The 27,266-nt window shown below is 36.5% G+C and overlaps 1 pseudogene; it reads right to left on the bottom strand.

Moving 5' to 3' along the window:
* Nucleotides 1–27,266, bottom strand: part of LOC149213414 (toll/interleukin-1 receptor-like protein) — a 172,795-nt pseudogene that overhangs the window by 97,676 nt on the left and 47,853 nt on the right.

Genomic DNA, 27,266 nt, shown 5'->3' with positions numbered 1-27,266 from the left:
AAAGCATATGCCAGATTGTGTCCATGGAGGAGCGTTGATTTTTGAAGATGCGCTTGTTTCGCTCCTTCCATATACTCCATAGGATTAGCCCAGGAATCAATCGCCAAAGATGATTGAGGATGTTGCTCTTATACGGGTCCTTTTTCCATTGTCTTATGGAATTCGTAATTTCATCTTCAAGTCTGCATCTCTTTTGGCATCGAAAGCTTGCTTTCTCCCATAGTTGGTTGGCTAGAGGACAAGAGTCCAACAAGTGTTGGAGTGTTTCCTCTTGTGCGCAGCAATTAACGCATATGGAGGGTCCGTGGAAATTTCATCTTCGGAGTTTGTCCCAAGTTAGGATTCTCTGATGCCCTACCAGCCAGAGAAAATGACATATTGTAAGATAATCATCGGCAAAATCACATAGCGAATCTTTTGTCGACGCGTTTCGAACCAACTAGTGTGGTTCATCGTCAGGACAAGTTGAAAAACAGATCCAGCTTCGCCTGTTTAAATAGCTAGAGCAGAGACACCAACGGTTACCTAACTAAGGGAGCAAGGTCCAATTCAGTTATATTAGGTAAAAAAATAGATAAAAATTAAATTAAATATAATAATAAATAAATCAATATATATAAATTTATATATAAATGTATAAAATTGGTGTGAGATAAAACTATAAACATATGAAGAATTATAAAATAATAATAAATTATTTATAAATAAATCAATGAAGAAATATAAATTAATAATAAATTATATATTAATGAATATAAAAGTATAAAATATTTTATTTAATGAAAAAATAAAATTAAATGGTATCATTTTTAGTTATATTAGGTGTAAGATAGATAAAGAATTATAGAATAATAATAAATTATTTAATTATAAAATTATAAATAATTATAATATAATAATAAATAAATAAATATTTTACATATAGATATATAAAATTAGTTATATTAGGTGTAAGATAAAATAAACAAATTATTTATTTATTAACTAAATATATAAATATATAAATGAAGAAAAATAATAATAAATAAATTATTAATCTACTAAATAAATAAATGATTAAATGAAAAAATATAAACTAATAATAGTATAAATTATTTATTTAATGAAAAATAAAAATAAATGGTGTCATTAGTAGGTAATAAATATATAGATATCTAAATAAAGAAGAATAAAGACATATCAATACTGATAATTATTGATATTTATAAGGTTTAAATTTTAATTTATTTTTTTTATTTATTTATTTATTTATTTATTTTTTATTTATTTTTTTTTTTTTTAAGAATTCGTTTAAGGGAAACTTAATTTTTAAGGTTAACCTAGGGATACTTAAATAATATAATACTAATAAGCCCCATATATACAATAATAGCTCGAAACAAACTCAACCGTTCCAAGATCGTAGGACAAAACCGACAAAAGAAATTAAAGGAGGTGGAAGACAAAAACCCTAAGACCTAACAAAAGGAAAAGAGAAGGCTAAGAAGACAAGGCTGGGACCCAGCAACTGCTAATCTTCCAGCCATCATCCCTATTAAGGTTGACCGGCCTTTTTTCGATCTCCAGGGCCTCCCTAAATTTGCGATGGTGAAAGTGCGCAATTTTGGCAATGACTTGAGCCTCCTCTATACACACATGATGCATAGTCTTTCCCGCATGCTCAGCCAGGGCCGAGGACTTGGTCCTTCCATGTCTTAAGTCAGCCGAATGCTCGCTAATCCGTTGATTAATAGAGCGACCGGTCTCACCAATATAAGGGGTCCCACAGGAACAGGGAATGACATAGACGCCCTTCATGTCCTTAGGGTCAATCGGGTCTTTCACCGACCTGAGGGAACCACGGATAGTGTTGAGAGGTCTAAAGGTCGCGGCCACATCGTACTTCCTCAGAATCCTTGCAATCCTGTCCGTGGTTCCTTGGATGTACGGAAGGTTCACACCCATGATATGATCCTTGGAAACTTTACGAGTGGACGGCTCCTTCTTAGCCTTGAGGAAGGCTTTTTGACCGAGGCGTCTATCATAACCATTCTTCTCAAAGACATCCAGGAGGTGAGCCTTCTCCTTTTCTAGGCTCTCCTCATCCGAAATTCTAACAGCACGGGTGGCAAGCGTGCTAAGAACACCTAACTTTTGAGCAGGGAAATGGTGGGAAGAAGCATGCAAGTATTGCTCAGTATGCGTCTTCTTCCTATACACCTGATGAGAAAAGGAACCATCCACCTTTTTAGAGATGAGAACATCCAAGAATGGAAGACAACCATTCTCTTCTTTTGCCGAAGATTATCTTACAATATTATGGATCACAGAAGTCTAAATTCCTCAAAATGACATATCTTGGGCCACGAGCCTGAGTTCCATATTTGTCCCCAAATCGGGTCCTGAGGTGCAGCGTCATTGCAAATAGTTTTATAAGCTTCAGACGTGGTGAACGCTCCCTTTGGTAGATATCCCCATCTTAGGATATCTTCCCTTTCGTCACATATGATTTTTCTTTTGTTGAGCTCCGTTTCCAATGCTATGGATGATTGGCGATTATCATTTGAGAGGATTTGGTTGCCTGGTTTCCAGGTCCTGAATCATTTCTCCAGATCCTGGGTCCAAAAGTGCCTGATTTTGACCAGCTGTGTTTCCTCCTCCATATGATGTATAGGCTGGTTCAGAGCATTGCTGAGGGTGGGCATTTGATTCCATGCGTCCGTCCAGAATCTAGCATTATTGCCATTTCTTACCTCCCAGAAGCTGTGCTTCTGGATCATCTTATAATGTTCCTTGGCTGCATTCCAAATTAACGAACCTTTGTTACAGGGTTCCAGTCTGATAAGCTCTTCCTGGGGTCGCTGGTTTGCATATTTGGCTGTCCATAGAGTGACCCACGGCTTGCCTGCATTGGTGAGCCATTGCCACCAGATCTTGGCTCCCATGATGGCATTGCTGTGCTCCGGATCCCTTAGTCCAATTCCTCCTTTTGCCTTTGGCTTGCAAACTGTGCTCCATTTTACCAGAGCCCACTTGCGATTGGTTGCATTGCTCCCCCAAAGGAAATTTCTCTGAATTTTCCTTAGTCTTTTTAGGACCCATTTAGGCACTGCCAAGATGGAAAAAAGGTACAACGGCATAGCTTGAAGGACAGCTTTGATAAGAACCGCCCGGCTGACAAGGTTCAGGGTTCTGTGAGTCCATTGATTGAGCTGAGATTCAAGCTTTTCAATTAAATTGCGCCAAGAGGAGTGAGTGATGGCTGAGGTAGTGAGGGGAGCTCCAAGATACTTTGAGGGGAGTGTGGCCATAGGGAATCCCAAGATACGGACTATGGCCGACTTGACTACTGGGGGAGTGTTGAAAAAGAAAATCTGCGATTTGGAGCAATTGATATTGGTCCCTGAGGCTTCTGTGAAATCAGTGAGGACAACTTTGAAAATTGAGGCTTCTTGAACAGATGGGTACCCAAACAACATCGTGTCATCAACAAATTGCTGATGGGAGGTAGCTGGCAGGTGGTGAATGGAGATACCCTTAAGCTGGTGCATGAGGAGGGCATTCTTGATGTGATGACCCAGTCCCTCAGCCATCAAAACAAAGAGGAAGGGGGAGAGTGGGTCACCTTGCCTTATACCTCGGGAGGGATAGAAAGGGCGAGAGGGGATCCCATTTACTAGGATGGAGAAGCTAGAAGAGGAGATAAGGCTCATAACCCAACGAACCCAAGTGGGGCTGAAACCAAAAGCATATAACATTTGCTGAATATAATTCCAACTGAGTTTGTCAAAAGCCTTGGAAAGATCCAGTTTAAGGAGCATACCTGCCTGCTTTGAGTGCTTGAGAGTATGTGCAATCTCATGTGTGTGGATGATTCCGTCTAAAATCTGTCTCCCTTCCACGTAACCTGATTGTTCCGGCGAGATGAGCAATGGCAGGAGGGGCTTTAGCTTGTTTGCGATGACTTTAGAAATGACCTTGTATATGACATTGCATAGTGCTATGGGCCGGAATTTGCCCGGTTTGAGTGCATCCTCTTCTTTTGGAATCAGGGCAATGAAGGTGGTGTTGAGTGAGGGAAGTAGCCAATGAGCAACTCTCGACTCCTCCACCACCTCCCAAACATCCATGTTAATCAAATCCCAGAACTTGTGAAAGAAAGTAGTGGTAAAACCATCCGGGCCGGGAGCTTTTCCATCTTTGAGCTGAGTCATTGCATTGTCTACTTCCGGCATTCGAATTGGGCTTAGGAGGAGCTCATTATGCTCTTCAGTGACTAATTTTGGTATATTGCGGGTAATTCTTTCAATTGCCGGATTTCTGTTGACGTCAGGTTCGTGGTGGACCTGCTTGAAGTGTTCGAGGAGAGTCTTTTCGATTTCCTCATGTTGCTCCACCTTTTCTCCTCCTAGTTTTTGAATGTACGGGATATTGTTGCCCATTCTGCGTTGCACTGTTATTCTGTGAAAAAATTTTGTATTTCTTTCTCCCTCTTTGAGCCATCTGATTCTTGATTTTTGTTTCCAGTATATCTCCTCCCTCCTTCTTCTTTCTTCTAGCTAAATGTGGATGCTCTGTTCCTGTGTGAGTGTCCGCTCGGTATGCCCGCATGTGCTTATTTCTCTTTGCAGTTCCTCCAGTGCTTTTTGAAGATCATTTTGCTCCTTGAATATGTTTCCAAAGGTCTATCTGTTCCATCTCTTGAGGCATAGCTTTAGATGTTTGAGTTTCTGTTGAAACTGAAACATTTTGGAGCCGTCTTGCGGGCAGAAGGAGGTCCATGTGGAGTTGACGAAGTCTCTGAGAGAGGGATGAGTGAACCAGAACTCCTCAAAACGGAAAGGTATTCGCGTTTTATTGCCTGGGCGTTGCCATTGTAGGGAAATCAGCCAATGATCAGAGCCAGAGTGAGGTAGAATGGCCACTGAGAAATTCCCCCCTAAGTGGATCGAATTATCTGATATGAGAAAGCGATCCAGCTTGGAGGCTATTTGATGAGGGCCTATTCTACGGTTGCTCCACGTAAAAGTGCCATTGCAAAACTGTAAGTCTATCAAGGATGCATTCTGAATAAAGTTTTTGAAGTGGGTATTTTCCTCCTCCAGCTTGTTTCTGCCTCCAAGCTTCTCCTCTAAATTTGTGATCATATTATAGTCCCCTCCCGTAATCCATAGAGGGTGCTTGCGATTGGCGTTGAGGACTTCTAAAGTGTGAAGGAGAGCCATCTTTTCCTTTGATTCCTGAGGGAAGTAAACATTCGAGAGGTTCCCATGAATATTTGTGCCAACTATGTGGAAGGTGGCCTGAATGAGATTGTGAGAGGCATGGAAGTCCGACAGAGTAAGGGCTTGAGAGTTCCATGCAATGGCTAATCCCCCTGAAGCGCCCAATGCATCTACAGCGACTGATTGACATCCTGACCATGCTTTGGAGAAGATTATTTCTAAAGTAGTGCTGTTACATTTTGTTTCCTGGAAAAAACAAATTTGTGGCTTTTCCATTTTAGTCATATTTTTAAGCATTCTGAGCTTTCCTGGGCCGTTGAGCCCCCTGAGGTTCCATGATATGAGCTTCATGATTCACTATTGGGGGAGGGCTTGTAGTACTTCGTAAGCTTAGCATACTTAGCGGAGTCTACCAGAATCTTTCCGAGCGCGATTGTTCTTTGGAGGTCTGTTCTTCTTCCTCTTTTTTTGGAGTCTTTTGGGGTTTGGCTGAGATCCCAGTGACTGCCTGGCTGAATGCCAAGCTGATTTTGATAGTAGGCCCTGGAAATGACCATTTCCAGTTTGTCCAGCTGTAGTTCTGGGATACTTTCATATGCTTTTCTCTTGCATGTTGCTTCTAGTTCAAGTATGTCTAAACCATATAGATCTATACTTTCCGGCTCTTCCTCCATTTGTTGCACCTGGTTGTCTTCTTCCGCGGGAATACTTGGATCCTGGGCGGGGCCTGAGGATCCATCAACCTCCATTTCGTTTTCTTTGTCCCGTTGCTTCTCTTTGCTCTCCACAATGAGGATAGGGGGGTCTTTAGAGGGGTGGGTTTTGGAAGGGTGGGCCTCGGGAGGTGGCTGTGAAGAGGAAGAGGGGTGGTCAGAACTTGGAGGGGGGGAGGTGATGTGCTCATCCGAGATATTAGCCAGGATTCTAAAGCTGTTCCTGACTGAATGTTCAGGGCCTGTATTCGATTTGGGTTTCTTCCCTATGGGTGGTTTTTTGTGCACTCTCTTGCGAGTTAGGGCTTTGGTGAAGCCATCCTTGGGCTGTGATTCAGAGGGTGAAGGGACATTTTCTTGAACATTCAGGGGGCAGTCTCTAAATAGATGCCCTATGGCATGGCATTTGCGGCAGCGAAACGAAACATGTTCATAGTCTAAAGGCTGAATCCACTCATAATCACGGTGAGAGAGACTTACCGATTCCGGCAGGGGTTTGTCCAGGCGCATGAAGACGCATAAGCGAGCGTAGGATGTGAATCTTCGGAGTTTCGTTTCTTCAACAGTCCTAATATATTCCCCTAAGCCATTTCCTATGTTTTTCAGAATGTTCTCATCCCAATATTCATCTGGTAATCCATAAAGTCTTATCCAGACTGGTGCCCATGTAAGATCCTCCTGATCTGGGTTGAATCTGGGACCCCATTCCCTCATATATAGGCCGACCGAGTTGAAGACATAAGGACCCTCAACCAGGATTCTATATTTGTATTCCAGAAAGAAAAAGATTGCAGTGAAGAACCCTTTTGGGCCTAACTGGACTGTCACATCTCCCTTAGGTTTCCACTTCGCAGAAATCCAACTGTACAGGGCTTTCTCCATCGGCCAAAACCCTATAAACTTCCCAATGAGTGCATGGTCAGTCATGTATTGGGTTCGTGCTTCTATTATTAACCCTGGCAGTTCGATTCTGGGTCGATCTGTGGCTATTGTTTTGCATGTGGTTGAAGAGACCTTCTGAGTACCCTCTGTTGGGGTTGGCCTCACAGTCTCTCCATTTACCTTATCTTTCAAGTTCTCTTTTCCTTTGCGTTCATTCTGGCGTGAGATTTCTGGATTGATGACGTTCTCATAGATTGATCCAAATCGGATTGATCTCTCATTGTGTTGATGTATTACATGTACGCTGGGGGAGGTTGCAGAGGCCCCCCCCTGGGGGTCTCCCATTTATCCTGCGCCTTTTCCGCTTTTGTTTTGAAAAGCCTGCGCAGGTCGTCAGGTCCTTGCTGGTTCTCTGCACTGAGCAGTCTGTGCCGACTGAGCACACAGCCGAACCCTAGCCGTAGTCGCCAGAGCGCATTCCTCCAAGAGTCAAATATCATAAGCAATTGAAATTCTTCTTCTCATAATTAATATTAATAAGCATTGGGCATTGGATTATTTCTAAATATTTTATGAACATTACAATTTTCTAATTTATCGAAATTATTATCACTTATAAAAATTAAAATTATTTTTAAATATTTTATGAATATTATATATATGTATAATTATTTTCAATTTATCAAGATTATTAATACCTATAAAATTGAAGTTTTTTTTTTGTGACTAATTGCTCAATATGACTTAATGAAATGCATAAATCCTCAAACTAGTATTGTTTGACCTAATTTAATTTTCAACAAAACATTCAACTAGAAAAACGTTACGATAACAAAAATGCATTTAAATAATTTCATTTATTATATATACATTTTTTTCTCAAAATTAATTTTAATAATAAAAAAGTATTAATAATTTTAAATGTTATTTCAGTTATATGGAGAATATTATATATTTTTTCATATTAAAATTTCAAATAATTGAATATAAAAATAGCTATTTCAATAATGTTTAAATAAAATAATTAATCAAACAACATTTTGCAGGATAAATGTTTCAAAATTTTGTAATAAAAATTATGCACATATAAAATGGGGAAATTTAAACATGAAAGAGAACCTAAACAAAATTTTCTAAACAAAATCATAAACTTGAGAAAAACAAATTTCGTTGAAAAACATCGAAGTTGATACAAGGTTGGCTTATGCTTAGTTCTGTTCTTTTCCAGTAACGAACCATTAATGTCTCACCATTCTGATGTCCCACCGTCCTGTCAACTACCATTGCATTATAAATATTATCGAGAGATTTGTCCGCACGCTGATCCTCCACATTTTTGTCCGGGTCAACAACATCGACCCTTGAATTCTTCCCATAACCTTTTCTTTCTATTTCTATTAACAACCGCTTACGTACGTAAAACAATTTTGCCAGAACTATCTATTAACAAGATTTCAACGATATAGTAAATAATCCATTTAAATAAACCTCTTTTAGAAGTATATTTAGGAAGGCCTACTCAAGATAAACTACACAATAAAATCAAAAAAATCCACGAAGCGAAGAACATGCAATGAATTTCAAGCTTTACGTTTTCTTTGCTATTGGTGGGAAGACGAAGACCCTTAAATTTAGGTAGATTCGCTCACCTGCACACTTGTTAGGAAGGGTCAAACACGTAAATTATAGATAGACTAAATTAATGTTACACATCATTCATACGTATGATGAAGCTTCAAAGGGATAAGATAAGAGTTAGCTTAACTACGATGGTTTATATATATATAAAATGAAGAAGTTACCAAGTTTAATTCTAAAAGGGGTTAGAGTATGTATATTTTAAATTTTTTAATAGTTAAATGGTTGCACATTTCACATATAAAGAGGTCTTATATACTAATTTGGTTGGACTTGGCCACTAAATAAATATAATAATAATATTTATTATTATTATTATTATTATTATTTCTGAACTAAAAAATTGTATTAGTAGATATCATATATTTACATCGTCCGCAACCAAACCATATATATAACTTTAGTTGTTCCAAAATTGCAAAGGGTAGAAAAAAGTTTTTGAAAACAAAATAAAAAATATTTGAATAGTCTAGATGGCCATTGCAACCTTTCTTCAACATCTTGCTAAGACAAGAGAACATAAGGAAAATAAAAAGTAAGAAGCGGTTGCACATGCATATCTATTTTTAGGAGTCCATGGCTTTAACATGTATGGGCTCCTTATTGATGCTACAAGAGCCATCAGGATTAGGGGGAGGCCCTAATTGTCATTCAGTTCTTGCAAGCTTATTGTCCATTTCCATCATAAAACATTTATTTTGATTCAAAGAAAGAATAACACCATTCTTGAGCTCATTGCAATCTACCAAGACCAGGATCAGGGGGAGGCCCTAATTATCATTCAATTCTTGCAAGCTTATGGTCCATTGCCATCATAAAACATTTCTCTTGATTCACAAAAATAATAACGCCATTCTTGAGCTCATTGCAATCTACCAAGACTCTTTCGAGGAGGAATTTGATATGCCAGTCGATATCCACTATATACATGTACTAATTGTGTCTACCCATTATATCACCAACATTTAGTACCTAGTAGAAACCTCAATAAGAATCTCAGTGTTTGCGAAATTGCGGCTCTCATTGGAGATCTCTTACGGAACCTAAGTGATGTCTTCTTATATCGGCTAAAGGGTTAATTCCCTCTAGCATGCTACTGAACACTAAGCGTAAATCTAGGATCTGGAGTGGCCTTGCTCTTGATAGTAGGCATCACTGCATCACACCCTGAGTCACATCCTAAGCATTGCTATGAGAGAGTAAAGCAAGAGAGGGGGAGGTGTCACCCTAGGGATGACTAGAGTGGTTGTGGCTAGATTACACCTTCAATTTCTAACTAAATCCCCAAGAAATTGAATAGGAGTGCAAGTAGAGCCATCCGCAAAAAATGGCTAAAACTAGACCAAAGTTAATTGTTTTAACTGTAAACTTTAAGCAACCAAACATATCTAAACTTGCATATACTACCTAGCTCCGAAAGGGGCATGCTAACAAGTTGTCATTGCTATGCTAACACAAATAGCTTGTTGCATTGAAAAATGATGAAATTCGACCCTGGAGTGAAGCCTAGTAAGATTGACTTCCATGCAGGCTAGCACCTTCCTCAGTCAAGGAAGAGGAAGGAAATAAGCTATGCTTGCTTTTTTTTCTAAGACTCAAAGTTGATCATGGAGTGGGCTCACAAAAAATCTAGTATGCTTAGCATCGAGGAAGACATTGACATTTGGATACAACCCCTAACGCACAAGGGAGGACTTGGTAAGGAAAGGAGCTATCAATACCACCCTAAGATAAGGAGTTTTTTCTCTAAATTTACTTAAGAATAGCTCAGGCATCATGTAGAATTTCAATAAGGTAACCATCAATGGTGTATAATTGAATGTGAAGGAATTGACATGATTGTGCAGTGGGTCGGCTTGTGCATGAGAATGGTATTATCACCCACTACTTTCCTTGGTGTATCTACCAAAGTTTATTCTCATGTGTGGCCAACTGTGGCAATGAATGAAAAGCAAGCTCGTTGGGTGGTGCCCTGCATGTTCTCTAGGTGGGCGAGGGGAGTGGGGCCGTGTTGGTTGGTGGGGTGGTGAAACTTGCTCCCCCAACCCTTTTTCCACTTCGTCACCCTTCTCGGGATTATTATTATTATTATTATTATTATTATTATTCGATATTTAAAAGACTTCTAATATTATTTTTTTATGAAAGAGAGCCAACTTCATATGTAGCTTTGTACAACATGCTTCAATCTATTTCCATAAGGTTATTTGATGTAGATAACGACACCTTATTGATAATGATAAAGGATGACATGCTTCCTCATAAGAGGTTACAAGTTCAAATCCAAAGGGGGTAGAGTATGTAAAGCTCCATAGATTTTAGAAGTTAAATCATTGTGTGGAGGTGGGTACCTTGTCCAAAATAAAAGGGGGAGTCACATACACCAATTTGGTGTCTCACTTGGTCGTGACCTTAAAATTAAATTATTATTATTATTATTATTATTTCTTGTGTGTGTTGGATCTTGAGCCAAACAAGGATCTAGGACTAGATGGCTTCACCATTTACTTTTATAGAGCCTATTAGATTATGAAGATTGATTTGCGCTACACACTCAGAGGAACTCGACCGATTCAGTGGAATAATGAAAGTAGGGGTGCAATAAATTTCTATTTTATACTTTTATTCCTTAAGATCACAATTCACCCTTCTCTGTAACATTTAGATCCATATCACTATATAATTCTTAGTATAATATCCTAACAAAAATTGTATTTCAAAGACTAAGATATATAATTCCAAACATTATCAACGAGGAACAAGGGCAATTTGTGAAGAAGTGATAAAGTAATGATAATTTTATGTTAGTTCAGAAAGCCATCCACTCTAGTTGGGCTAAGAAACAGAAAGGAATGGCAATAAATTTAGATATGGAAAATAATTTTTATAGGGTCATGCATCACTTTTTTTTGTAATGTTAAGAAAATTTGCCTTTGTAGAGGAGTTAATTTACTGGATCAAATCCTGTATACAAAGTCCCTAGATTTCTCCCTTGTTAAATGGGAGTTCAATTCCATGTTTCAGGACCTTGTGGATTTATATAATGTTACCCTCTTGCCCATATTGATGGTCTAATTCTTGAACATAAAGTAGAACATGATACAAGGCCAAGTGGAGACTTGTTAGGAATTAAAATAGTTTTAGGAGTTAAACTAATAAATCATTCCTAGTTCACCGATAACACTATTTTTAGAGGCAACCATTTTTTATAACTCAATGATTCAATAAGGTACTAAAAGATTTCATAGATGCTTTAAGGTGGGGATTTAACAACACCTACACCAATATATAAAAGTGGAATGTCAATACTAAAAAATTCTTCAAATAGTTAGAACTCCTAAATTTTCCCTACATACACACTAGGAAATTTTAAACTATTTTTGTATTCTATGTGCTCTTATCCATCCTAAATCCTTCAACTAGATGTCAATCCTTTAAAATATAAAAATAAATTGGGAAGCTCAAGGGTGCAATAGTTCAATCCTTGAGGTCATGTCCTAATAAAATCTTCTTTAGTACCACCCCTCTCGACCCCACCATCCCCCTCATGTTTCTCAGTTCCATCATTTTGGCTCTAGTGAGTATTATGTAGATGATATGGAGATATCTCTAACATTTTTATACAACGGAGGGAAATCTAGTCGCAATATGAAGCATAATTTGGTCAGTTGGAATATCATGTGTGTGTGTGTGTGGTATGATATAAGAAGCCTAATAACAAGAGAACCGACACTATTAATAAATCAAGCCTTAGGAGCCAATATTTTATGACAATACTCTCATTGTCCCTTCAACATGGATGAAAGAAGTTATTAGGAATACATAACTATGTAGAGGGGTGTTAAGAAGCTTGGAAATCCATCTCCTAGACATAATAGGATCACCTATTTGGAAACTTTGTAAAGTGTTTGCTACTATCATCGAAGACCAACTCTCTTGGGTTCTAGGTAATGGATGAAGTATCAAGATATGGGGGATATAATTTAGGATCAACACACCTTAATGCATGACTTATCTTTAGCTCAAATTAAGGTGTGGATGATAGAGAAAGGGGTCCATGCTCTCTATTCCATATCTACCTGGAAAAATCATGCTCATGGGAAATATGTTAGATAGAAATGGTTATACTTGCTAAAGGAATTGAGGGATCAACTTCATATATTGTTTTCACATTTGACAAGGAGAAAACCCCCTCAACAAAAGTGTTCAAAATTAAATGGGATAGGGCCCAGGAAATGGATCTTACATATGAAATCAATGATACTTCTTTACACTATCCTCTTAAGAGCTTCTACCTCAATTGGAAATTAGGAGATAGAACTTGAGTGGGATTGTCTTTGAAAAAAAGATGTGTCTAGGTTCTTACTAGAAATAATATTTTTACATTATATATTAAACAAATCATGGGACCCATAAACACATTTGTTTCTCTTTGAATGATAGAGAATTTACTCTATAATTCATCTTCACTTAGCAAGTATGATATATTTTGTTCCTTTTATTCCCAAAGGTCACAATCCAACCCCCTTTTCCAGATTTAGACCCTTACCAGCATGAAATGCCTTATATATGATACTAACCAATATCATATTGCAGAGGCTAATCTATATGATCATTTTTTCACTATTTCTAAAATTTTGTGCTTTTCAATATTTTTAAAACGAAACAGTGCTTTGTTACCTTTTAAAATTAAATTTATTTTCTCCCTCTAGAAAAAAAAAACAAAAAAAAGTTATATTTTTTTTCAATTTAATTATTTTATTGTAAATTATTAAATACATAGTAATCAATTAATTAAAAACAAGTATTACCACTTTTGGATGTATAGTTGATTTTTTTATTTTTGGTTGGTACCAATTGTCAATGCCATAATTTCAATTAATTCATAATTTTAACCCCAAAAATATAAGTGGTGTTATTGGTAACATCAATTTGGATTTGGGGGTCAATGTTAAGGATGATACCAATTGTTAGGGTTCTAGTTTTTAAAAAATCACAATTTTATCCACTACACGAAAAAGGGGTGTTATTGGTAGCACCATTTTTTGATTCGGGGATAAAGAAAACCACTAAATGAATCCTATGAAAAAATTAGAACTTGGTAATGTTCTCGTTAAGTTGGTAGCTTTGTTAGTGTGCAATTGCAAAAGGACCATTTGATTAAGTTTGGGAATTCCTACATAAATATTGCAATCTTGATAATACAATAGATCATTCTTCCACACAAATTTATTTGTTGCACTTGTGTCCTCTTGAAATTGTTGAATTATATTACATACCTTATGATCTTTCTTCGAATATATCCTTCTTCCACCCAATCAGATTGTGGAATAAAAATAACACATAGTCAACCCTCTGTTTTTTCTTCTTTCCTTAAAATTGCATCTGCCACCATATTATGTTTTCCTTTTTTGTAGATAATTTCAAAGTCATAACCTATCATATTTCTAAACATATTTTGTTTCTCTTCTAAAGAAAATAACTTCTCCAAGAAGTGCTTCAAGATATTATGATATTTTTACTTTGAAGTGTTTCTATTAGGTAGGGACATCAATTTTTGTTTGCATGTAGTATGTCTAACATTTCCTTTAAATTGGATAATTTCAAAGGTAAGGGGTTTTCATTTTGCATTGAAATTGCACCAATTCCGTGGCTTGAGGCATGGCACTCCATCATAAGGTTTTTGGCCAAGTTAACTTTGGCTATGAAAATAGTTGTACAGATAGTCTCAAAATTTTTAAAGCCCTTTGTTTCTTGTTGAGTCCAAGAACATGATTCCTTATTTTATAATGTTATTATAGTCCTACTATTTCACCATAATTCTTAACAGAATTGTGGATATAGCATATCAATCCTAAACAAAATCTATGTTTCCTCAAGTTTTTGCGGATTGACCATTCCATCATAGATTTTCTTTTAGGGTCCACTTCAGCACCTTCATGAGATCAAATATGATGATATTCCACTTCTTGAACCCCAAATACACACTTGGAAAGAATTACACATAGTGTTAGAAATTGTGACAATACTGAGATTGGGGTTTAGGTCAATCAATATGGTGAAAATTTTATTAAAAAAAATTCACAAAGTAAAGAATACTTAAAAACCAATAAAAAATTTAGAGATCATACATATAAGAAACACAAGCATCAATAAAATAAGGACATATTAAGCACATAGATTCTTTAATCCTTTTCCTTAATAACATTCACAAAGGAGTGCTTCAACTTACTTTTACAAAGTACTTTGTCTCCCACAAAAAGGAAGATACTACTCCCTAGTTTGTCAACTACCACTAGAAGAAGCTACTACCATTCATTTATCAGCTGCCACTAAAATTAGCCACTGCCCCTGATTTATCAGCTACCAATGAAATGAGCTACTACCAATGATTTATCAACTCCCATTGAAAGGATCTACTTCCTTGTTATTTATCAGCTACCGCTGAAAGGAGCTACTACCTTTTATTTTTTACAACCCACTCCTGGAAGCAGCTACAACCCATAATTCACAAGACCACTTACTTTACCTCCTTGGTTAATCTTTCTACCATTTTAAATCTCAAATCATGAAGGTCACTCTTTTTAATAAAAACAAAACAATCTCACCTCATGTAATCACCAAAAATCACCTTCAACACCTTCTTTGATATATGATGAATGCACTAAAACACACAAATAAACCTACAACAACACTAGCAACACCAACCTTTTTGCGAATTTAATTATGCTTATAAAGAATTAGAGCTGATATTTATAGATTTAGAGCTTTTCGTTAAGTTCTTGTCTTTAACTTGCATGAATTGATATTTTTCAGCTAATCTACCACTTATGTTAAGTCTTCTTGACGTGTCTATGTTGTCTTTTATCTCTGCTTCAGTTGTTCTAAGGTGAGGAACTCAGTTTAACTACTATTTTCTTCAATTCTAGAATTTTTACAGGGTTTAGTATGAATTTATCCGCTGTTCTAAATATGGCAAACTACCAGATTTGGAAAATTTACCAAAATATCCCCAAGATTGTCCATTCTACCAAACAACTTCCAACTTTTTCTTGTCGTATTCATGAACTTTAGAGAATTTCTAGTTTGCTGGTTAAGCCTCCAAATATGGCACAAAACACCAAAATGTACCAACCCGTTCATGTTAGGATCACATGCATAAGCCCGTTTAACCATATAACCACACATACAACTAAGTCTTGGAGCACATTTAGCCCCTAGCCTTTCATTCAATACTATAGATAAACTTAGCCCCTATCACAAAATTATGCACAAGACCATGTCCTCGACATGTGTTTTATCCCCTAGCTTTATTTTCCTAGAAACTACCACTAGAGCACCTTTGTTTATCATCAAGATATTTCTGCCAGGGTTACATGTCATGAAAACATGTTCTTGGTGGTCATGCCACACATTACCTGTGTAATATTCATTGGCCTACTGCACCAACTATATGCCAGCTTGTATGCCACCATGTTTAGGTGCCCAATCACCCTGGAGATTAAAATGAGTTCTCCTTCGAATCCCGTTTGGGTGACATTTCCCGGTGGGACCTTCCATTGCAACCACTAAAAAAATAAATAATTATCGGGATGACATGTATTTCCAACTCTATGTCACTACAACATCTAAAATAGTCAGGGTCACGTCACTCGCTAAGTGGTGCCATGTGTCACTTATTTTTGACCCACTTGGCCACCCAAAAACAACAAATATGTGTACCATGTGTCATGTTCCTATTTGTGCCACATGTCTCATTGATGTCATCATATCACCGTGGCTCCATGTCACTTTGTTAGCCACTAACATCTCACCATGTGTCTTCTATCCACGTTGTACGAGTACCTTGTCACCCCAAAGAAATAACTTGTGTCTGACTTGGATAACTCTAGGGAAAAACCACTAGGGTGATGTCTCAAGTGGTCCTGTTGCCTGGTGATGTGTACCAATAAATTTCTTTCACATCTACTGTCACATCATCCTAGAACTTAATGCCTTGCACCCTTTTGAAGAGCGTTGGGGTGATGTGTCCCCTATTGGGAATTTAACCATCCTTCCTGAGCTTTGATTAGTCCATGTGCATGGAACTACCAATTTTTGAAGTCCCTCTTGCTAAATATTGTTTTTAACGCAGTACAAATATAGTTTGTTATTAGGTACCTTTGTTATGATTGTTAGTAGGCATATCTTTATATTTATTAGGAAAATATGTTGAAAATTAGATTGCATGTGTATTGGACCCCAGAATGCAAGGTTTTGATAGAGTTAAATGAATTATGTAAGGGTTCTAGCTAGTGTTCCTATTTTTTCCTTTCATAATAGAAACCCTCTAACTTCTTATTTGAAAACAAAAACCATTACAAATATAATAACTATATAAAATTCATACACTACCACATGGAAATATGATTGTGAAAGAAGTATAATAGACCATTCTAGTTTTTCATACTTTGGTGATATGACTAAAGTAAGAGTTTTCCCACAAATTGTGATATTGGTTTTAAAGATTTTTTTTCTTAAATTAATTAATATGTTGTTTTGTTTTTCACCACTAATATGATATTGAAATTGCTGAGCATCAAGGTGGATGGGAGGGGTGACTAGAGAAATGATAGGAAACATCTTATTTTAGGGAACTTAGCAAAGAAGAAAATAGTGCTTCAATTAGGCTAACCAATTTCACATTTATGTCATCAAAATTTTCATTGTCAATATTGAATTGGAACTAATGACGTAAGCTAAGGGAACTAGTTTCACTAGAAAAATAACTTGGTCCTATATTAGACTACAAAATTGAAGTGAAACGTGATTTTTGGACCTATTTTAATATACTACACATATCATCCATTTGCTTAGGAAATTTCCTGAAAGGTTGGATATCGGGTTTTAACGCATTAATATGATGTGCAAGTGAGATATTTATACTCCCAAAGAATTTATGGCATTCTTGTTGGATAACATCCTTCAACTTGTCAAGCGTTATATGAGAAGCCTTACATTAGATGAATTTTGAGGTCTAAAATAGGTCTCAAAACAAAAATTTACCACCAAAACCAAATTTATAAGAACCAATAGGATTCAAGATGATGATGTCAACCATGGTGGGTGTCTCAATATATTTGGAGTAAAAAGAAAAAAAAAATGATTTTTCGACTCTGATTTTCAACTTATCTCTCTACGGTTTCACTCAAATTTCAAGAAAAATAGCTTGTTCGATGCAAAAATTAATTCTTTATCCAAGTCGTACCAATGTTGCATACTTTTAATGGATCGTGCTACATGAAAAATGGGAAATACATGAAAAAACATGATTGCAATCATGGTTTTCCATGTATTTCTCATTTTTCATGTAGCAGGGTACATCGAAAGTATGCAACATGGGTACTCCTTAGATGAAGAATTAAATCATAATCCAACAAGTGGTATGACTTGAAATTTGAGTAAAATTGTAGGGAGATAAGTTGAAAATATGTGTTGAAAAAATAAATTTTTCTTTTTTCCTTCTAAAATTTGATGATTTAATTTAATCTTATTTTATTATTTCCACTATTATTTTATAATATTCCTTATAAAACCCATTTTAGACCTACAAACAAACCGTCTGTTTCAACTCGATCTTATCCTTCCTATCACCACCCGTTGACCTTTTGGCATCCATCCGTGATAGGTAGGTGGCATCAGCGTAATGGCCCAGATGGTGAACGAGATCTCGAACTAAATTATTTCTAACAAAGAAAAGAAAACTAAAACTTTGATGCTGAGCTTCATTTAAACTATATATTTGAATCATCTAAACTATATATTTGAAGTTCATGTAGCTTCACACATGAATAAACAAGCCATACTTTTCTGAATATATTAAAAGAGAAACCATTAATACACTAAGATAAAATGAACCAGAAACCATACTTTTCTAAATATATTAAAGGAGAAGCCAATGAAACAGACCCGACAATGAAACACATAGAGAAGTGCAGAAGCATTACTTGACAAAGAAATTATTACCATAAAAGCTTTTATAACCTAATGAGCTCTCCCATTAATAATCAGAATCAGAAATTGCAAGCCCAATGCTTTTCCACTAAAAAACAAGAGTGTGATATTGGGAACCGCCCTGTCTAACCCAGTATGTTGGGAGACACTCCAATAAATTTAATTTTAAAAAATAAAAATAAAAAACCGCTAAAACTGTGTTTCTTACAAATCTTTTCCATAAATAACAAAAAAAAATGCTTTTTTATTTGTAATTAATCACTGGACATGGCGTTGCTATCATCCACAACTATATAGCGGCGTTCGTGTTAACATTCTTCATCTGACATCGTTCTCTCGAAATTTTGGTTCGTCATCCTTTACTTTTGTTTTAATAACTTCTCGCACGATATTGTCGACCAATGGCCCCTCGTCACTGAAAAAGGAAATATTGACAAAGAAATTACCCGTAAGAAACACTTACGAAGATAAATTGTGAGATACCACTCATTCCAACAAATTGAAAGAGATAAAACGAAGAGGGAGGTCCTTGTCTCACCCATCATATGTCTTCAGGTTGAACCCTCTCTCCCTGTAAATTCGATCAGAGCCTTTTTCCAATTTTCAATACAGTCGGACCGGTATCGCACCTTCTTTTGATGAGTTTCTCTCGATTGTGCATAGCCTGCGGTGTCAAAAAAGACTTGCAACTCGTGATAACGGAGACGATAGTATAGATGGCAGGCCAGAGTGTTCTTAACATCCATGCCACGACGACTCAGGAAAACATTATAGTGGATGCGTGTTTTCTGTTTAACGAGATCATGCAAGATGAGGCGTTTATTTTTTTATTGTTTGGTAGGGGTTAAATTTATTTATATATTTAAAAAATATAAAATTTCAATTTTATTAAAAATAATATTATATTCTTAAATTCCTGTCCAATAAACAATTTCATAAATATACGATTTTTTAAAATTATATAAAATTTACATATAATATTTAAAAAAATAATAATAATATTTTAAAAAATATTAATAATAAAAAAATAAATATTTATTCTAAACTTTAACATATATAAATATTTATTGTAAACTTATAAATAAATTTTAAATATAAAAATTAAAAATTATTAAAAAAATTAACATATAATTAATAATTGGTATTTAAAAATATAAATTTTATATAAAATAGAAAAAGTCTTACAAGTAAAATATTTTAACATGATATATTGTTGAGTGTGGAGTAACGTATTTAGGTTATATATATATATATATATATATATATATAGAAAGAAATAACTATATGTAATTCTTTTTATGTTCAACATGGAATTTACATCTAGTATGAGTTTCATAGTGAAATTAGGAGTTGGTTTGTAATCTCTTAACACTACATCACTACAATGAAAACTTCATCAATTAAATTGGCCAATAATTCCATCAATAACCATCTCCAAACTCATTATCCATAATCATTATCATTAACCTTAGCTCTCTACCAAAACCTACCCACATAATTCTATAATGTGGGTTTTCAACCATAACTTAAAATTTACAATAAATGATTTATAAGCAACATATAAATATAATTTACATAATTAGTGTTTGTACATATTGTTATTGCACCCAAATTAATGTTCATATTAAACTACACATTTATTCAAAAATAATTTGGCAATCAATAAACATACATAGCTAAGGACATAATTATATAAATGCATTAATGCATGCAAATGTTCACATTGTTAGATTAGTGCTTCCTCATAAAATTTCATATGTTAGAATAGCAGGGCACAAGAATACATGAAATTATACACAAGTTCACAAAATTGTTCAAAATAGGAACAAGAAATGCTAAAAATAGCATTGCTATAAATAGCATTTCGGGATAGATTCCAATTTTAATTAGTCCCTGAATTAAAATTAAGAATTAAAATTCAAATTTGGTCTCAGCAGCTGTTTGAAAAATAATTAATTAATTCATCTTGAGTTAATTAGTTGGCGAAAATCAAACATGAAGTCTATGTCAAGACATGCAACACTTATCCCTTTGATTGAGGAAGTTATCCCTTATTTAAGGAGATAAGGATGAGTTGTATTTGAGTTGTAATTAGTTAGCTTAGTTAACTGAGTTAAGTCCAGTTAAATTAGTTCCAAACTGTTTGAGGAACTAATTGAGAATTCAACCAGTTAATGCATGCATGCATGCAACTTGTGTTCTCTAGATAACTGAATATTCTCTCATAAATAACTGATGCATGTCAGTTCAGAGAAATACCTAGTTGAGATTAAAGGAAGGGGCAATGTACTATAGTTGGAGAAATTTTCCTATAATGGAAACTCATCCATGCAGAAGGAATTATCTCCTTCAGGATTGCACAGTTATTTTAGAGGTCAGAGCAGTGTGTGAGGTGAGAATCACACAGGATATAACTAGAGGACCCAAGAGAAACTACGCAAGGAAATAGGAGGCTTGAAGAACTGAAGGAAGGCATATGTGTTGTCTATTCTGTCTATGAGCAGCAATGAGGGATTGTACTAAGAGCTGGATAGCTTGTGAGCTAAATCTGTGTGTATTCCTAAGATATTTCCACTTGTATGATAATACAGATAGCAGGGTTTTTAGCTGAGGCTTTCCCCAGAGTATTCTTCTGTGTTTCATGTGTGATTGAGTCTTCTTCTCTGTTATATGTGTTCTATTTGATCTTGCTCAAAATCGATTGAGCTTCCACAAGTTTGATTGTAGAAGTAGATTAAGTATTTTGCTTTAGTACATTGCATAATTAGTTTAATCTACGGTGAAATTTCTACATGGTATCAGAGCAAAGGTGATCAAATAAGAGAATAGTATACGAAGAAGTTCGAAGTTCGAAGTTCGAAGTTCTTGATTGTAGAAATCAAATTCTTATCACATCTCAAAGTTCACTAATGGCATTCAATGGTTTGAGACTCGAGTATGCCCTGGATGGCAACTTGAATTATATAGCCTGAAAGGATCGCATGGAAGCAGTATCAGAGGAAAATGGTTTGAAGGAATTCATTGATCAAGAATTCCCCAAGCCAGCAACAGCTAATGCCCAATAATTGGCGGAATGGAATAAATGTGTGGCTAGAGCGAGGAGGATTCTTCTAGAGGGAGTTCGATACCATATTGTCTCAAGTCTCCATGGGAAGGAGACATCGTTTTCAATGTGGAAGACATTAAAGGATCTATATCAGAACAATAGCGATCAAAGGAAGCTGGCGCTGAAATACAAGCTTAGGAAAATCAAGTGTGAAAAGGGTGACACGATCTCTACATATCTGAAAAAGCTCACCACCTGCATGGATGAGCTTGGAAGTGTAGAAATCATGACAACCGATGATGACATGGTGAGTCTTGCTCTCCTCGATCTTCCTAAGAGCTGGCATAGCTACCAAGACTCAGTGAATGGAAGAGAGAAACTGCCAGATTAGGAACGATTGTGGTCGGATCTGATGCAAGAGGAGATCAGGAGAAGCACCAGAGATGGTTCTTCATCTAATGAGGATGAAGAAAATTGCACCTTAGCGAGTAAGGCAAGGAAAGGGAAGGAGAAGGATTCTCATCCCAAATCGAGTTCATCTCTTGGAGGGAAGAAGATTGACAAGTCTAAAGTGCAATTCTTTAGTTGTCATGAGGTGGGCCTTTATGCAACTAATTGTCCATTGAAGAAAACCAAGAAGGGATCCTCGGAAGGATCTGAAGGTGAGGCATTGGCCTCTCAGTTCGAATTGGATTTTACCCTCATCGCATGCATGGTTTTATCGATGATGGGTTGTGGTTGGTTTCTTGACAGTGGAGCCTCAATCCACATGACCGGCGATAAGAGTTTGTTCAGTACCTTGGAGGAGAAAGACCTCCAGATGCGCATAGAGATGGGCGATGATGAAAAGTATAGTGTTTCCGGAGTGGGAACAGTTGCTTTTTAGAGGGAGCATGGAGCTCGCATCACCTTGACAGATGTGAAGTATGTGCCAGGACTGAAGAAGAACTTGGTATCGATCGCCATGTTGGAGGACAAAGTCTATGATGTAGTCTTTAGTAAAGGAAAGGTTTTCCTTAGACACATCACCACAATACAAGTGAAGTAGATTGGTTCACGAGTCAAGAACCTGTATGCTCTTGAGGTTCAAGATGCATGCAAAGCCTTGAGGAGCAAGGCAACTATTGGAGACTTGGTGATTTAGAGGGAGACTACATTACCTCTCAACATGCATCGCCAGAAGAAGTCTCAGACAATTATGGAGGAGCCACAATTGGTGAAAGAACTTCAGGAGGTTGTGGAGCAGCCACAACTGGAGAAGCCGATAGGAGACTGAGTGGAGGCATCCACTCATGCAAAGATCTCTAGTAGGGGGAAATTTCGAGCCATGTGGGCAGAGGGATCACATGCATCCATACCTCTAGGTGTGAGGTGGGGTGATGTGAAGTGATAGTCCCAAGAAGGCTCAAATAGGGGCAAGATCCTTGAGGTACCCAACCTCTTTGATTAGACCTTGATACAGGAGCCCGGACGAGGAGTAGCAAGACTGGATGAGTGGGTAGAGATAGATGCAGATGGAGCGACAGAGGGAGCTTCAGCATCAGAGGGTGTTTCTAGCCCAACGAGCAAGTCAGTTGGGAGATCAGTTACTTACTTCTTAGTAACTGAGTTGCAGTACAGTAGTGGGCAGCACGATGCAACATGATGAGAGGAGGTGCAGTATGGATGCAGTGCTAGGAGATAGTGTTAGGTCCTTATACTACTAGTGTAACCCCTTATTGTTATTATAATGACCCCCTTATTATATTTTTGTGCCCATGTAGTCCCCATATTGTTATTATTGTGCCCCATAGAGGCCCACTATTGTTCTTATTGTTCCCTTAGATTATTATTGTTATGTTGGCTCTGATTATATTATGACCCCTTAAACTCCTATATATCGAAAGGAGGTCTTGTCATTTGTATCATCCAAGAATTGTTCATTTTTGTAATGTAAAGGAGGTTGCCCCCTCGAAGAGGTTGAATTATAAGGCATTGATCTATCTTTTATATCTTTTTATGAGCTGGTTTCATAACATTTGGTATCAGAGCTTTGGATTCTAGGGTTTCGCTGCTCCAAATAGGCCATCGTGGCATTTTCGCTATAACTTTTTTTATGCAACGTTTCAGAAGCAAAAAAAAAACCCATTTGAGAAGCAGTCACGCTAAACCTCGGGTCCAAATTCCAGAGCTTGTCTCGCTATTGTTTCAGAGATATGATCTGAGGAAGTTAGGCTTTTTGCAAGCTCCAGAATTTAAGCTAAAACAGGTCATCGTGGGAGTTTCCCTATAACTCTTTCACTATGAAGTTTCAGAAGCTAAAACAAAAACCCATTTGAGAAGAAATCGATCTAAACGTCGGCTCTGAATTTCAGATTATGTCTCACTATATTTGTGGACATATAGTCTGAGGAAATTAGGGCTTTTGCAGACCCCCGAATTACATTCCAAACAGGCCACCTTAGGAAAATCGTCGTAATTGTCTCTCTAGGCATCAGATTGCAATTTCGTTAGAAGTTACAGAAAAAGGACAAACTGTAGTTTCCTGTTTATATTTTTCAGATCCAAAGGTAAAAATAGTGACACGTGGCACTTCATACAAGTTTGCTCTACTAAAAAGGTATATAATCAGGTCATCTTGGGATATTGTGCATAACTCTTTCTTGGAGAATCCAATTTCGATCAGACTAGTGGCATTGGAAAGAGGACATGGAGGGATACTGTAGGGCACGATTTCAGAACTGGAAGAGCTAAAATTATAGAGTTACAATTGTTTCAAGATCGAGCTTCTAAAATCAAGAAAAGGCGATATGAGGAAGTTTGATGGCAAGGATTCGGTAAATTGGATACTACAAATGCAGCAATATTTTGATCTACATGGTGTACCATTGTTACAAAAGGTATGTACTGCATCTTCATATTTAGAACCGGATCAATTTTTATGGTATAAAAGGGCTTTGTTCTCGTAAACAACTTGTTACGTGGTCAATTTTCACAGAGGAAATGATAGCACATTATGAGGATACAAAGAGCAACACCATCTTTAGAGAAACACCACAACAAGTGGAAGAAAAAAGAGAAAAAGGGTTTTGTTACAAAGTGGAAAGCAAAATTATGGAAACAAGGAAGTCTACCCCTCAAAAATATAAAGAGGGAAGTGTTGTTTCTCCTAGCCTTCCACTACCTACAAGGGTTACACCACAACAATTGGAAAAAAAAAAGAAAAAGGGCTTTGTTACAATTGTGATAGAAAATGCACTAAAGGTCATAAGTGTGCTGAGAAGAAATTATTTTACATAGAGTATGAAGAGGAGGAAGAAAAGGATCAAGAAACATCAAAAGAAGAGGATATACGTTAGGACCCAACCCCAGAGAAAGAAGAAATGAACCCGACCATAACTTGTAAAGCATTGCCAAGAATTACCACTCCTCAAACTATCAAGATAGAACGACATATCAAGAAGAAAAAGGTTCAAGAAGTGAAAGATCACATCGAGAAAGAAGAAATGAATCAGACCATATCTTGTAATGCATTGGACGGAATTACCACTCCTCAAACTATCAATATAGAAGGACATATCAAGAATAAAAATGTTCAAGAATTGAAAGATCAAATCGAGTCTCAAGAAATGAACCCGACCATATCTTGTAATGCATTGGAAGAAATTACCACTCCTCAAACTATCAACATAGAAGGACATATCAAGAAGAAAAAGGTAAGAGTGGTTATTGATTCAGGAAGTACCCATAATTTTATTGATTGTAAGATAGCCAAGGAATTGAATTGCTTCCTATATCCAACACCAGAGTGTCAGGTGATGGTTGCAAGTGGAGGAACCATAAATTGCTATGGAAAGTGCCATAATATCAAGCTATCCATGGGAGAATATGTATTGAATAGCCCAATGATTTCCATTCCTATGGGTGGTGCTGATGTTTTACTAGGAGTCCAATGGCTACAATCTTTGGGTACGATAGATTTTAATTTTCAAGAACTTTTCTTGAAATTTTTTTGGGAAGGAAAGGAAGTTGAATTGAGGGGTATCGAAGGAAAACCTAGAAATATAATCAACTCTAACAACATGACAAAGCTTCTAAATAAAGAACAATGGGGTGTAATTGCACAATTATGTTCACTAGAGGACCCCACATCGAAATCATGTATTTCTCCAGATCTCCAAAACGTTTTGGAAAATCATTCCAAGGTATTTGAGACTCCCAAAGGCCTCCCACCTATCTGTGATCATGCTCATGCTATTCATTTGATTCCACAAAGTGTTCCTCCAAACATCAAGCCTTACATATATCCATATGCCCAAAGGAGTGGGAACTCATTCAAAAGTTGCAGAAGATCCCAGTTCAAACAGTATTGCGAGAACTTGACAAGGAAGGAAAAATCATATTGGAACCTAAAGAAGTTACAAAACTGAGAAATTGAAAGCTACAAAATAGATCAATTTCAGAGTATCTCATCAAGTGGAAGAACTTACCCGCTGAAGATTCCACAAGGGAGGAAAAGAATTTATACAGAAGCATCAAGAACTACTCAAGCGTTGAGGACAACACTTTTTGAAGGAGAGGGGCATTTTAGGTCCCTATACTACTAGTGTAACCCCTTATTGTTATTAGAACAACCCCCTTATTATATTTTTGTGCCCATGTAGTCCCCATATTGTTATTATTGTGCCCCATAGAAGCCCACTATTGTTCTTATTGTTCCCTTACATTATTATTGTTATGTCGGCTCTGATTATATTATGACCCCTTAAACTCCTATATATCGAAAGGAGGTCTTGTCATTTGTATCATCCAAGAATTGTTCATTTGTGTAATGTAAAGGAGGTTGCCCCCTCGAAGAGGCTGAATTCTAAGGCATTGATCTATATTTTCTATCTTTTTGTGAGCTTGTTTCATAACAGATAGGACCAGCAACAACACGGATGCAGCAGGAGGAATGAGTGTGATTGATGCAGTCAGAGATCAAAGTAACAGAGGCTAGAGCAGTCAGATACTGAAGAGCACAAAGGTGCAGAGTTTTCATTCGACAACGGCAATAGTAGCCGGAGACTTTGATGACAGAGGTATCATTCTGATTCAGGTTGGATATTTTTTGTGTTCCTAGAGTTGCTGGAGCAACAACACTTGAGAGAAGTGTTGCATGCAGAACATTCCAAAGGTCTAGGATCAGGTTCAAGTTGAATGTCTTTCTTGTTGAGAGGGAGTGTTGGAAATAGCAACAAGAAATGCTAAAGATAGCATTGCAATAAATAGCATTTTAGGATATACTCCAACTCTATTGGAAATAGAAAAAAATAGAAATGCTAAAAATAGCATTGCTATAAATAGCATTTCGGGATAGATTCCAATTCTAATTAGTCCCTGAATTAAAATTGAGAATTAAAATTTGAATTTGGTCTTAGCAGTTGTTTGAAAAATAATTAATTAATTGATGTTGAGTTAATTAGTTGGAGAAAATCAAACATGAAGTCTATGTGAATACATGCAACAGTTATCCCATTGATTGAGGAAGTTATTCCTTAATTAAGGAGATAAGGATGAGTTGTATTTGATTTGTAAATAGTTAGCTCAGTTAACTGAGTTAAGTCCAGTTAAATTAGTTTCAAATAGTTTGAGGAACTAATTGAGAGTTCAATTAGTTAATGCATGCATGTATGCAACTAGTGTTCTCCAGATAACTGAATATTCTCTAATAAATAACTCATGCATGTCAGTTCAGAGAAAGACCCAGTTGAGATTAAAGGAAGGGACAGTGTACTATCAGTTGGAGGAATTTTCCTATAAAGGAAACTC

This window comes from Pinus tabuliformis, chromosome 1_1 (genome assembly GCF_031772625.1).
Source record: "Pinus tabuliformis cultivar Carrire ecotype Pingquan chromosome 1_1, CPIR1, whole genome shotgun sequence".
Lineage (NCBI taxonomy): Eukaryota > Viridiplantae > Streptophyta > Pinopsida > Pinales > Pinaceae > Pinus > Pinus tabuliformis.
Note: the sequence above shows the minus strand (reverse complement) of the source record. Positions and strands in the feature narration are given on the sequence as shown.